Source organism: Teleopsis dalmanni, chromosome 1 (assembly GCF_002237135.1).
Source record: "Teleopsis dalmanni isolate 2A chromosome 1, ASM223713v2, whole genome shotgun sequence".
In the NCBI taxonomy this organism is placed as follows: domain Eukaryota; kingdom Metazoa; phylum Arthropoda; class Insecta; order Diptera; family Diopsidae; genus Teleopsis; species Teleopsis dalmanni.
Genome location: NC_051846.1, coordinates 61,338,622 through 61,351,467, shown reverse-complemented (window position 1 = coordinate 61,351,467; position 12,846 = coordinate 61,338,622).

Below are 12,846 nucleotides of genomic sequence, written 5' to 3'. Positions count from 1 at the left end.
TGAATAATTTTGTCTTATTTAAAAATTTATAAATTTAAAAATTTTTTTTTTGTTTTTGATTTAATAATGTTTCTGTAATTTTTTGTTATTTTTTTAAATTATTTATTCGTGTAATTTTTTTTGTGTGTTTTAATAATATTAAATTTATTAACTAACCATCATTACTATGATATTATTAAAAGTTTTTTGTGAATAATTTTGTCTTATTTAATAAGTTATAAATTTGAAGGATTTTTCTTTGTTTGTAAATAATAATTAATTATATTAGTTATATATAATAATTATTATTTCAATAAAAAAATTTTCTTTACTTTTAATATTGTTTTATTTAATTATTTGAAAATTTTTATTTGTTATTTTAATTGATATTAAATTAATATATGTCTGAATTAACATTTATTTATTAATATAAAGTAATATATTAATTAAACTAACCCGGTGAAACCGTTACAAATTTGATTGCACATAAATTTTGTTCTTATTTTTTTAAAGAAACACTTAAATATATTTAATAGCAAACGTATTGTTTATATGCAAAGAGAGAGAGAGAGTTATATTATTATTTTTAAAAATATTTATAAATATTTAAAACTAAATTTCAAATGCGTACGACATGGCGTCGTTAAGGAGACTAAAAAATTTTGCCAAAAGTGAATCTTGCACACAATAAAAAGCTGCTATTGCAAGCGTACAGAGCCATCAACCATTCATCCAACTAACATGCAGAGCCTCCCCACCTTGAACAGGCCAAACAGTCGGCACAGCACAGCACTGCACTGCACTCTGCTAATGCTAACGGACTACACAAGACATATAACAGCGCAACTCTATGGCAATAGCGCACAGAATAGCAGAGTTGCTTGCTTAACAAAACAGACAAAAGTGCTTAAGACAAACGTGGTGTGGGTAGGTCGGGTATGAGTCAATTTTATTGCTGCCGCTACAAACGACTGCTACACGAGTGCAGACATAGCACAACACACATACACTGCACACAATACAAAGCTCGAAAAAGCCGAAAGTAGATAAAACAAAAACAAAACCAATAACGAAAAAAAAAAGAAAAAACAAAAACAGTGGTGTGCGCAATGAAAACAAAATAAATTTGTGGAAATGTTAAGGCCAAAAACAGTCTGCAGAAGTCAATGTATTTTATGAGTGTACTCGTCGCATACGAGCGCAATGTACGTACATGAAGGCACGGTATCCCAGCGGGACTATCAGCGCTGAGGGAATCGATTCCCTCAGCGCTGAATGGTAATGCCTAGCGCTGATTATTCAAATGAAACTTCTAATTACTTTAACACGTGCATGTCATTGCGGGCAAGCGCTGAATCGTTCGATTACCTTTTCAAATTTGTAATGCAACATTTCAGCGCTGACATGCTCGCTTACCTTTTCGAATTTGTAATGCAACATATCAGCGCTGACATGTTCGCTTACTTTTTCGAATTTGTAATGGAACATATCAGCGCTGACATGTTAGCTTACCTTTTCGAATTTGTAATGCAACATATCAGCGCTGATATGTTCGCTTAAATTTTCAATTTTACCTATGCTATTAATTTTTAAATAAAATACTATAAATTTTTTTGAATAAATTATATTTTATATTTATGTTTTATACAATTAAAATATTAATATTTACATAAAAAAATATAACATACTTATATAGATGAATATTTTTCTGGAAATTGTTACTAACACCTTGAAGAGATTTCCAGACTCGACTCGATCACTTGTTCCGGCTTACCATCTGTACTTAAAGCATCTGTAAATACAAAAGTATGTTATTGTATACGCTAAAGTTAATTATGTACAATATACCATACCAAAAAGTGCTGCTGTCACATTCTCTAACGCTCTTAAGGACTTCTTGCCTTGGGTACCATTCTCCAAAATTCCAGGAAATTTTTCGCGTAATTGGTTGTTTTTTAATAACGCGTCTCATTGATGCAGTCTATAAATAACGTAATAGATGAAAAGAAATGTATGAATTAGTAAAATTGTTACATGTGAATATATTAATAAGTTGAAATTGAAAGTAAGAAACATATATAATTTAACTTACAACTACTTCAACGGCAGTGATTTCTTCATTAAATTGAATTAAATCGTCCTCAGTTTGAATTGTAAAATTTTCCAATTGAAACAGCTGACTACATGACTACAGCTGATTACCCCTTGCTTTAGAATGACTGCATTCGCAGCACATTGGTCAATTAATCGTTCTTGACGCAGTAGCTTCTACATAATACAAAACAAAAATTACAATTATCATTTTAAATATATTTACTTAATTTTGCATATACTTACAGTGAGTTTATGTGAAATTACAAATTATATTTTATTTATATTTTTGTTTTTTATTTGATTTTAAAAATTAAAAATTGTTCACTGTTCGCACTTCACTAAAATCAAAAGCAGACTAAATGTATACAATGTAGGCAAAACAAGAAATTCTTAATACTCCTTTGCTTTTCTTCTTTATTCTTTTATAATTTCAACCCCGAAATTGCCTATGTCGAACACAAATGTCGAAAACAAAGAAAAATAAAAACGAAGAGCTATTACCTCCTCGCTTACTTTTTCAGCGCTGGCATAATGGTGCCGCTGGGATGTCAACACTTGTTAGTTTGTATTTGCATATTACAGCCACACGCACACAGGCACATATACGGGGGTGCAATGAACATTGTTTTGTTTGTTATTCGGTTGTGAAGTTTGCACAAGGAGTTGTGCTGAGTTGAGGAAGTGTTTATCACAGACTTGCAGTCCCGTTCGATGTACATTTGGGGTTGCAAACATGTCTGAATGCGGAGTGCATAGGTGTTGGTGGCTTATTAAAGTTCAGACTGACTGAGGTCTAAGAGTGAAGTTGAAAATATTTAGTATTTTCGTTGAAAGTAAGGAAAAACTTGTTTGGTAGAAATTTGTTTCCTTTTTTTTAATTTGAATTTGTCTCAGACACATTGGCTTGGTTTTGGGGAAAGTAGGAAACAAGGACATAAAAAGTGCAAAAATGAAAAGTAAGTAACGCCAAATGGTCCCTCGTCGAAGAAACCACCCTTAATCGCTTCAAAATGTTTTAGAAAATTTTTAAGACGTAATTTAGTTGGGAGTTTTGGAAAAGGAAATGCACTGAAGGAAACTTTTACTATGAGTTTTGGACCGACGTTTTTATGTGCATTGGGATAGTTGAATACATTAACAAAGTCATGTGATACAAATCTATGAAACACAACAGGAACTGACATGTTCATTTGCGATTCGTTGATGTTTAATACGTAGTTATATCTTATACCTAACTGAGTATAAAAAAATTGACAGATATAGTAATGCTGTTTAATATATAAAAGTGTTATATGGTAAAATGTGATACATCCACGGGATTGATAAACTAATAATAAACACAGAAGAAATGCTTAAAAATGACATAATTATCACAGCTTGCGTTAACCCCACTAGAATACTTAGACTATTCACTTTATAAATTTTTATAGGGAGAATTTTAAATATCTTGATAGAGCAGAAGGTTCTAATTACTATTATTTGTTATTATTATTATAATAATAACAATTAATTTGTAATAAATTGTCCACAATTAAATATTTTATAATATAATTACATAAATATATTAAAAGAATAGTTGGAGCATATATATGAAAGTGTCTTTTTTTTAGCACGAAAGTGCTATATTAAACACAAAACAAAAACTATAAACTAAAAAATTGAGACGCCAGATCTTGGTTCTGAACATAAGCTCCTATAGGGAATTGTGTCAACACTCGCATGGTCAGGGAGACCATGCGGTTATCCATGTGGTTATCTTTGCATGGATAACCATGACCAGTATGAGCGTCTATATACTCGAACTTCGATAGCGACTAGAAAGTTGGACCCTATTGAAATAAATGTAGAACCAAAAATTAAAATCACAAAACACAAGTGGAAGCGCAGAAAACACAAGTGCCTCCGTTAGATGGTCGAAAAAAGTACGCAATGGACGTGGGCACACCGAAAGTGCCTTCATAAATGACTGGTGTAATTATCTCACCGAAAAACGAGTACGTTAGGAAAATGATGAGTGATTTGATGTAGTCACTAGAAAAATGCAAAACCGTTTTGAGTAAGATGAAACTGACTTTGCTGCGACAAAGTAATGTCGATGGACATTAAAGAGGGCGTTATTGAGCTAGAAGAGTGATTCGATGTCATGGCCTATTATCGCTGCAATTGGATTAAGATAGAAGAAGAAAGAGCATGCAATAATGTACGCGAGGCAAGAATGTTAACAAAAGAATCTACAATCCTTACAAAAGGTGTCGAAAAAAAAGTGGAAAAAATGGGTAAAAGTAATAGGCAAAAATTTAAAAACTACAAAAAAGCCTGAAGCATCCCCAAAGAAAGCGGTTAAGCGAAAAGAAAAGAAGACTAAAGATCTATTTTTTCTTCAAAACGCACAATGCTGCTTCAACATTCTGTGATAGAGCCTATGCTTTTGGGATAAACATAGGTATAATGAACGATCTATAGAGCGTAAGTTTCGTCTATCAATGAAGATTTCTACATTTCAACTACCAATTCTACCCTATCAATTCAACTCGTATTGGCAATGGTAATTCTTTGTCTGCACTGGTTGCTTCATAATTCTATGATAGCGTCTATGCTTTTGCGATAAACATAGGTACAATGAGTGATCTATAGAACTTGAGTTTTGTCTATCAATGGAGATTTCCACATCCCAAGTGCCTATTCAACCCATATTAACTTTTATTGGCAAAGTGTCAAAGTAAATGCTCACTGATCACAAATATCTTAATGAAAATTAATCGTTTTAGTTATAGACGATTTTGACTAATCTTATAGTATATTATTTAAGTTAGGAATTAATAAGAAATTATATTATTAAACTTATAATTTGCGAGTGTAGCTTATTTTACAATATTTGTTTAACATTTTTTAACATTTTTGTAATAATGCTCACTCTGTATTGTAAGATTTGGTCCAAAGAGCTCTTTCACTGGTAAAGAGACAATACTGCAAGTCGTATTGCAATATCTCTTAAGTTGCTAATATTTAGAAATCCATTAAACAGTCATTATAGGAGTTGTGGAAACTTATCGTAAAGAAAGAATTACATATTTTCTTTATGATTCTTCGGCTACTGATGCTACTTCTAATATTTATCTGTTTTCGAATGTAGATAAACTGTGTTTTTAACTTTTTCCATAAACCAAAAACAATTTCGTTAGGGCGAGATTTACTGAATATCGTTAGCCTAAAGTTAAAAATATCAATCCACTTTTTATTTCAAATTACGCCTTGAATTACCCCCACGGAAAGAAAGTAACAATGCCTTGTCTGTCGTAAGATTCGATGAAAATTTAGTAGGAATCATCCTAAACCGTTTGGAATATAAATGGTAGTTTCGCGGATAAAATTACTGTTTTTAATATTTTCATTCGATGATCTTCATCTAGTTTCCTACTCAAAGAGGAAACTAATTCTAAACCTATACCTTCAATTGTTGCCGGCAATATTCCAACTGGGTGTATGATAGTGTTCAGCCTTAATGACAGGTAATTACCTTAAAAAAGTATGGACTCTGCCTCCGTGTAGAGTGTACTCTTACTCTTACCACTGATCTAGATAAACAATGATGAACGTTTTTATATGTGATGTCTCATGTATATAAATTACAATTTTTTTATTGAGCTTTTGATTTTTCAACTTTTGGACGAATATACTATATTTATACGAATATCATGTATGTCAAAATTTCCTCTGTGGTAAACATAGTTTCGCTACCAACGATCTAGATTCACGTATTATGGTTTCTTGCAAGAAGTGTGGTGTTAAAACCATACTATATAATTTATTATAATCCTATTGTCTATTCATTTCACATAGCAAGTTTCTCAAGTTCTTCAAATGTTCCATTTTTGTAAGTTCTTTTATGATATATCCTGCCTATCATCTTATTTCTCTTTTAATTCAAATTCGTTATCTATCTGACTCCTCTTAAAACTTTTTAAACAATAACATATAATGCGTGAAAGAGGCATATATGATCCTTTTAAAACAATTCTTATAGACAAATGTCACTCACCTTGAAGTAATATCTATCTTCCCATCAAAGGATGACATTATAATCTTAATGTGATTTATAAATAAAATTGTTGACCTTTTCGAATTTATTTGAAATTATATCTCATGACCAAACTCTATTTTAAGCTACAAACTACACATTCTAAGGATTTGCTCAGTGCCAAACCGAAAATACAAAATTGCTGTTACATGGTTACATCCTTCAAACCATGTGTAACACTAACTACGAGCATTAATAATAACTTGCAGAGTGAACTTGAAGTTCTCAGAGGTTTCCTTCCCAAAATTAAGTTTATGTTGCCTGATGGTCAATGTTGATATGTTTCGCATTTTGCATAAGGACGGCAAATATCAAGTACGAGGCCGTTAATGCCAAGCGCGTAAAAGGGAGTGTAACTGAACTGAAATGGAAACAAACACAATAACAATATACACGGTGTTGCCACACGTATGAGGGCAACAGACTGCAGACATACACAAGGTAAAAATTTTGCCGGCCGGTTTAGTTTGAACTGAAACATAAATAAGCGAATAGGATTTGTGCAGCCAGCAGACTCTCCTGCCACAAATAACACAAACAAATACATTGAATGCAACTCTCCTTAGATGTGTTTGTAAGGCTGCACTCATCTCTTTCTCTCTGTTCCACCATTTCTGACTGCAACTCACACTCAAGGTTGGACGATGTTTTACGCGACAAGGCAACAACACGAATGTCATTTGCCTTACCTTACAGCGATTTTCGGCGAGTGCGCATGCTCCAGTGTCCTTGCCCTTGGATTCTCGACGTTATATTTACAAATGGAGACGCGTACATAGACAACGAGATACATAAATATGCCCCTGAATATTGTGCTTGTGTAGAACACACAATCGCATGTGTAGTGTTAACCTTGCTGACGGTTTCGAGTTGTAATTGTGCTGCAATAAGTGTCTTTCGGTTGTTTGCAGACCCAGTCTGCAAGGATGATATCGTTCTATACAAATTGCTACTGCGTCTGGTATGAATTATTTCGGTGAGGTTTGTAGGAATTGCGGCATAGGGTTGCATACTTTAAGGTAATTGCATTATGTATATTTACATTCTATGTGTGTATTTTGTCTGGCTTCTCACATAACTTCACTTTAACCTACTGTCAGTGACCAAAACGTTTATTTGTGGAACGTGATTTTTTGTATGTTGAGTCAGTAGAAAATAATTTCATTAAATTGTACTTCATGTTACTGAACTATATACGAATTACTTACCGAAAAAAGGATGTAACCACTTCGAAATGTCAAAACCAGAATATGTTCTTTTGTGTCCCTGCGTATATAATGCAAGGGCAAATATTATTCAGAGGTGTGAAATAATCAAATTTTCTCAATCAAATCATAACAAATTTGCTTATTTCCAACAAAACCAATTTGGGTATAAATATTGGATGATATAAAAAGTATTTACCTTTTTTTATCGCATTTTTGAAAAAATTTTTCTTCACTGAAAACCAATTTTAATCAAATATATATTTGCCATTTTTATTTATAATCTCTTACAATTTTACGGGTAGCGAAATAATTCTATCGATGTAGAACTTCTCTGGTTTATCGGCGAAAACTTGGACAAATGCTTTCCAGCGGCACTTCAACCCATACATTTTTTACCATTATGAGAGAGAAAGTTTTACAGAGACCAAAACAAAGACTAATGGTAGTCAAACTGTGAAAGGTCTGGACTATATATGGAACCAACAAAACATCCAAACCAAGTTTCATTAATTTGTTTCAAACAACAGAAAGTGTGTATAGGTTGGCACTGTTAGCCAATTCTTTTTGCTTTTCCTTGATTACGTCTTTAAAGAAGTCGAGTTGCAAGTAGTAGATAACCCAATTATCTGTTACACTAGAATAGAGTAGTTTATAATAGACAATTTTCTCGTAGTTCCACTAAACACTCGAAATTACCATAGTTCTCGTCAAACCAATCTTTTAAGTCATTTGTGGAGGTTTCCCGACTTTTGACATGAACACTTACAGTGAGTATTACCATATTTAATTCACTTGTAATAGTAATAATTCGCTTCAAAAATGGTTCGATTTAGTATAGTTTTAAGAGCGTGTCACTGATGATAATTTAAACCAAGTTAACATGCAAATCGAAATTCTAATTGAGGAGAATCAAGATCAAAACTCATGGCAGCGCTCGAAAGCCATTGGCTAGTTGATAACCCTGCCCATAAATTTATAGTCCACTTTTACAAGATACACGGCAACTGCCAAAATAAAGATGAAAAAGAAGTAACTGAATACTTTCTTTCCAAATACTAAGTCCTAGCAAAACTGAAGCATTTCACTACAGTAATCCACGAACTAAAGAAGCTGACAGACTTTCCAAATATAAATTTTGAAATAATACTTTTCTTTTTTGCACTTTATCATTTTATACGGGTTTGAGAACTTAGAGTGGATATTTCAAAAACGAAAGTTTGGTAATAAAACCGTGAGTTATATACTATATGCCGATAAAGCGTATTTCTCGAGATATCGTGATTTTAAACACTCCATCTTATATTACCTTCTATTCAAAAAGTATCCGGATTTTGTTGTTTGTTAATTACTCCTTAAGTAATAGACCTTTTTTAAAAATTTTTTTTTGTTATGTTGGTACACCCTTTCTTGACATATGGTACAAATTTGAACGCCATCTGTCAATTAGTTTGTTTACAGCAGCTGTTAATGTGAAACCACGGTTGCCACTTATGGTACTTTAGTACCAAAATTGGTACTTTTTTTTTTTTTCGTTTGGTACTCATTTTCAAAAACTGGTACATTTTTGACGACCCAATTTTATTGTGGATATTTCCAAATAATTTTTTTTATAAATGCAACTTTGCACTATTTTATATTTTGTTCATTTATAACACTATAAAAAACACAGAACGAGAAAACAAAAAGGTCCAAAAAAATTTTGGACCTTTTTTTACAGAAATGGTACCTTTTTAAACCAATTTTGGTACAGAAAAAAATTTTCAAGTGGCAACCGTGTGTGAAACTACCTCAACTGCATTTAGCGATTTTTACTATGGAAAATTTTTGTTGACGCTTTTTTTGACCAAACGCGGCACCACTGTCGTCGCTAAGGCACCATATTCGCCAGATCTGGCGCCGTGCGACTTTTTCCTGTTCCCGAAACTCAAATATCCCCTTCGTGGTAAGCGTTTTGAGTTGATTGAATCGGTAAAAGAAAATTCGCCGAAGGAACTAAAAGCCATACCTGCACGGGCCTTCGAAAAGAGTATGGAAGATTCGGTTAAGCGTTGGCATATGTGTATCGCTTCAGAAGGAGCATATTTTGAAGGAGATAAAATAAATTTGGAATAAAATTTAAATTTGTGTGTTTTATTTACAAAATCCGAGTACTTTTTGAGCAGAAGGTATATCCAATTTCCACTTTTATTACAATTTTTATAGTCTATTTCATTAAGACAGGCCACTATACCACAGCGAATTATATTGTAAAAAATAGCTGAAACCGGTGTTATAATGATTTTATTTTTGCGTCTTTGTCTTTCTTTAATGAATTTTACTATAATAGTGTTTTCTATGTAAGAACTTCAATCTTTGAATACCGATAACTCGAAAATTAAGCTATATTCACATATATGGTACTGAAAAATGTACTGAAAATAGCTCTCTTTACTAAAATCTGTAGTCAAATGGGCATTGAAGAAGGGTTTTAAAAATACTTTTTAAATGGACTTACAACTAAAGCCGTCCAAGGTTACCATGAAGTACTGTAAGTGCTGTCGCAGCAATCTTCATTATAAACTACTACCAACCATTGGAAGAAACTTTGTCAATATAAATGAATTATTACAAAAATCTGATGATGCGAAACGAAACGTTGGTCGCAACATAAAGTTCACAACCCCAAGGACAATGGCTTAAATGAATTACAGGATTTCATTATTAAAAACAAAAAAATGAAAATAAATAAATAAAATTAAACCAAAAAAGAACACGAAAAGAAAAAGTAAAAACAAACTAAATATTCTCAGGTTAATGAACACCAAAATTTTTGCAATGAACTACACATTTCGGTTAGATGAACCCTCGCCGCAGCAGAGCAAATAAATTCACAAAGGATCAATAGGTTCAGCACACTTTCACGTCGAATTCCTTAAATTGTCTACATTACACGCATGAAAATGCTGGCAGGTCGCCTTTGACGGTTCCAAATGTGAAACGTGAAATTTGTCCATGGTTCACGCTGCAGGCGAAGGAGCAGTCGATGACTTCGACAATAAACACACTTTGAATCCTTTACGGCGTAACGAGTGCGGTCGATGACTCACTGGGAAATTTTATTACTTGCATTCTGGCTGACTGGTGTTGACTTATTTAGGATGTTTCATTTTTACTCGTAGTCTATTTTTAATTCCATGGCATTTATATAAACGTGAATCATAGTCACGCGTTTGGCTTTTAGCTGGTGAGTAAGCAGCTGTGGAAGGATCAATAACTTCAGTTTAATGCGTTCAACATTTGAACTGATTTAGGCAGTTAGGAGAGATATGGATACACAGGTGCCACTGACTTTTTATATAAATTTTTTTTGGGTTGAATGCACAAATTTTGAAGGGCTAATAGACTCGAGTTCAATGCTTGACATTAAAATATCTGAATTTTTTTTGTGTTAAGAGATTTACTTAATTTATTAGTAATAATAAATTTAAAAAGTATTTAAAATAATTTATAATAGTATCTAAAATGATGAATAGTAGCACAAAGCATTAGACATGCTTTTGTTGATTTGATGTGACAACTTCAGTGCTTAATTTGAATACGATGTAAGAATTAATATCTAGAGCTATTGAACTTTTCTTATAGAATCAGTGATTGAGTCAATGTATATATATAGTATTAGGATGCCATTAAGGTATATGAGCAATTTTTTTTTTCGAAAAATTGGTTGACTGCACCCTCCAGATTGGTTCAATTTACTAAAAAAATAATCTATGTAAAATTTTAGTTCAATTGGATAAGTGGAAATGGCGTCCCAAGAGCCCCAAAGATTGGAAAATAACCATTTTTTCCATAATATTCATATTTGCTTACTTATATATCCGACATATTTAATTTTATATAAAAACTGCCTTCCCAAAAGTTAAGAATAAAAGAAAAAATTAGCTGAAATCACCCGATTTCATCGCATTGCGGTAGGTATGATTAAAAGCGAGATTTATTCGTTTGGCATCCTTACATAAAATACAATGTCCTGTAAATAAACTCACTTCAAGATTGATATCTCTACGGGGAATCTCAATGAGAGTATTTGATTTTCTTATATTGGAGCGTGGACAAATTGTATACAGATTCCTGTATACCGTTAGTCTTCCCATCTTTTATTAAAAAGTTCGGCACAGGAAGGACTCAATGACAATTTGCATGATGTCAACGATATCCCCAAAAAGTTTAGGTGTTCCGGATGGTTTACTGAAACACCCCGTCTGGCTACTTCCTCTTCTTTGCAATTACCGAAAATATCCCCATGATTGGGAGCTCAGATTAGAGAAATATTGAACTATGTCAACATCTCATTTAGAGATTTGTAGCAATTAAAGATTGTCCTAGATGTAAACTGAACTGAGCTCAAGGACCGATATATTTTTTTCGGTTCCGGTTCGAAGCCCTGGTTAGAACACAATAATTATCGTCAAGGGAAGTTCTGATATCCATTGTAATTGAATATTATACATACTCTAGCACTAGTTACAGGAATTTATAAAATTGTAGCATCTTTGTTTAGAGCGTATTGAAGATAGAGAATAATATTGATAGCATTGTGTTCTTCTTTAGACATTTTATTTTGTTATTATAAATTTAGCTTTAGTCTGAGATGCTAAACTCGACCTAGGAAGTATTACTAGGTGTATATACTGAAATATTATTGCACCTCGGTAATATTTTATAAAATGGTGCAATCGAATTGGAAATGAATGGATTTTGTTCTGCAATCAAATTGGAATTGGATAGATTTTGTTGTCATTGCCACCTATTGCAAAGCAAGGTATTTATCAATCAACCCAGTATATTCACATAGTTTTATTCTATAGACTTTTATCCTTGGGTCACCGTATAGATTATATAGTACTTTACCTACATCATATATTTAATTTATTATTTATTATAATTTTATTATAATAAATTATTATTATATTATTTATTATTATTATAATTATTATTATTATTATATTTCTTTACTTCATTTACTTTATTACTTCATTAAAAAAGTATGGCAACACTATACGTATATTCGCTAGTTTTCATGTGTAAAAATTTCTCAAATCGTGATGTACACATTTATATAATGAAGCACCGCAAGAAATGAAAATTCCAACCGACATTTGAAGCTAAACAAAACAAATAAAAGCAAAAACAAAATTGTATGAAGACCACCTAAATGCGCTGTGTTTACTTTTTTACGTTTTGCGCTTTGTATTCGCTGATGACGTATGCTGTGTAGCTTCAACGGTTGTATGGCTAAAAACTCACAGCTGTCGCTTGTATGATGAGAGGCGCGAATGGCAAGTGAGAGAAGCTTGTTTAACAGCAAATACGTTGCCATTTACTTATTAAGCGAAGGAATGAGATAGATAGCTATATATTCTCAGATAAGATAATTGGGAATGTGAAGCAGTTTCTGAATTTCTCTCACAGTTTTGTGTTCATACAAATAAAAGTGTCGGCAGACAA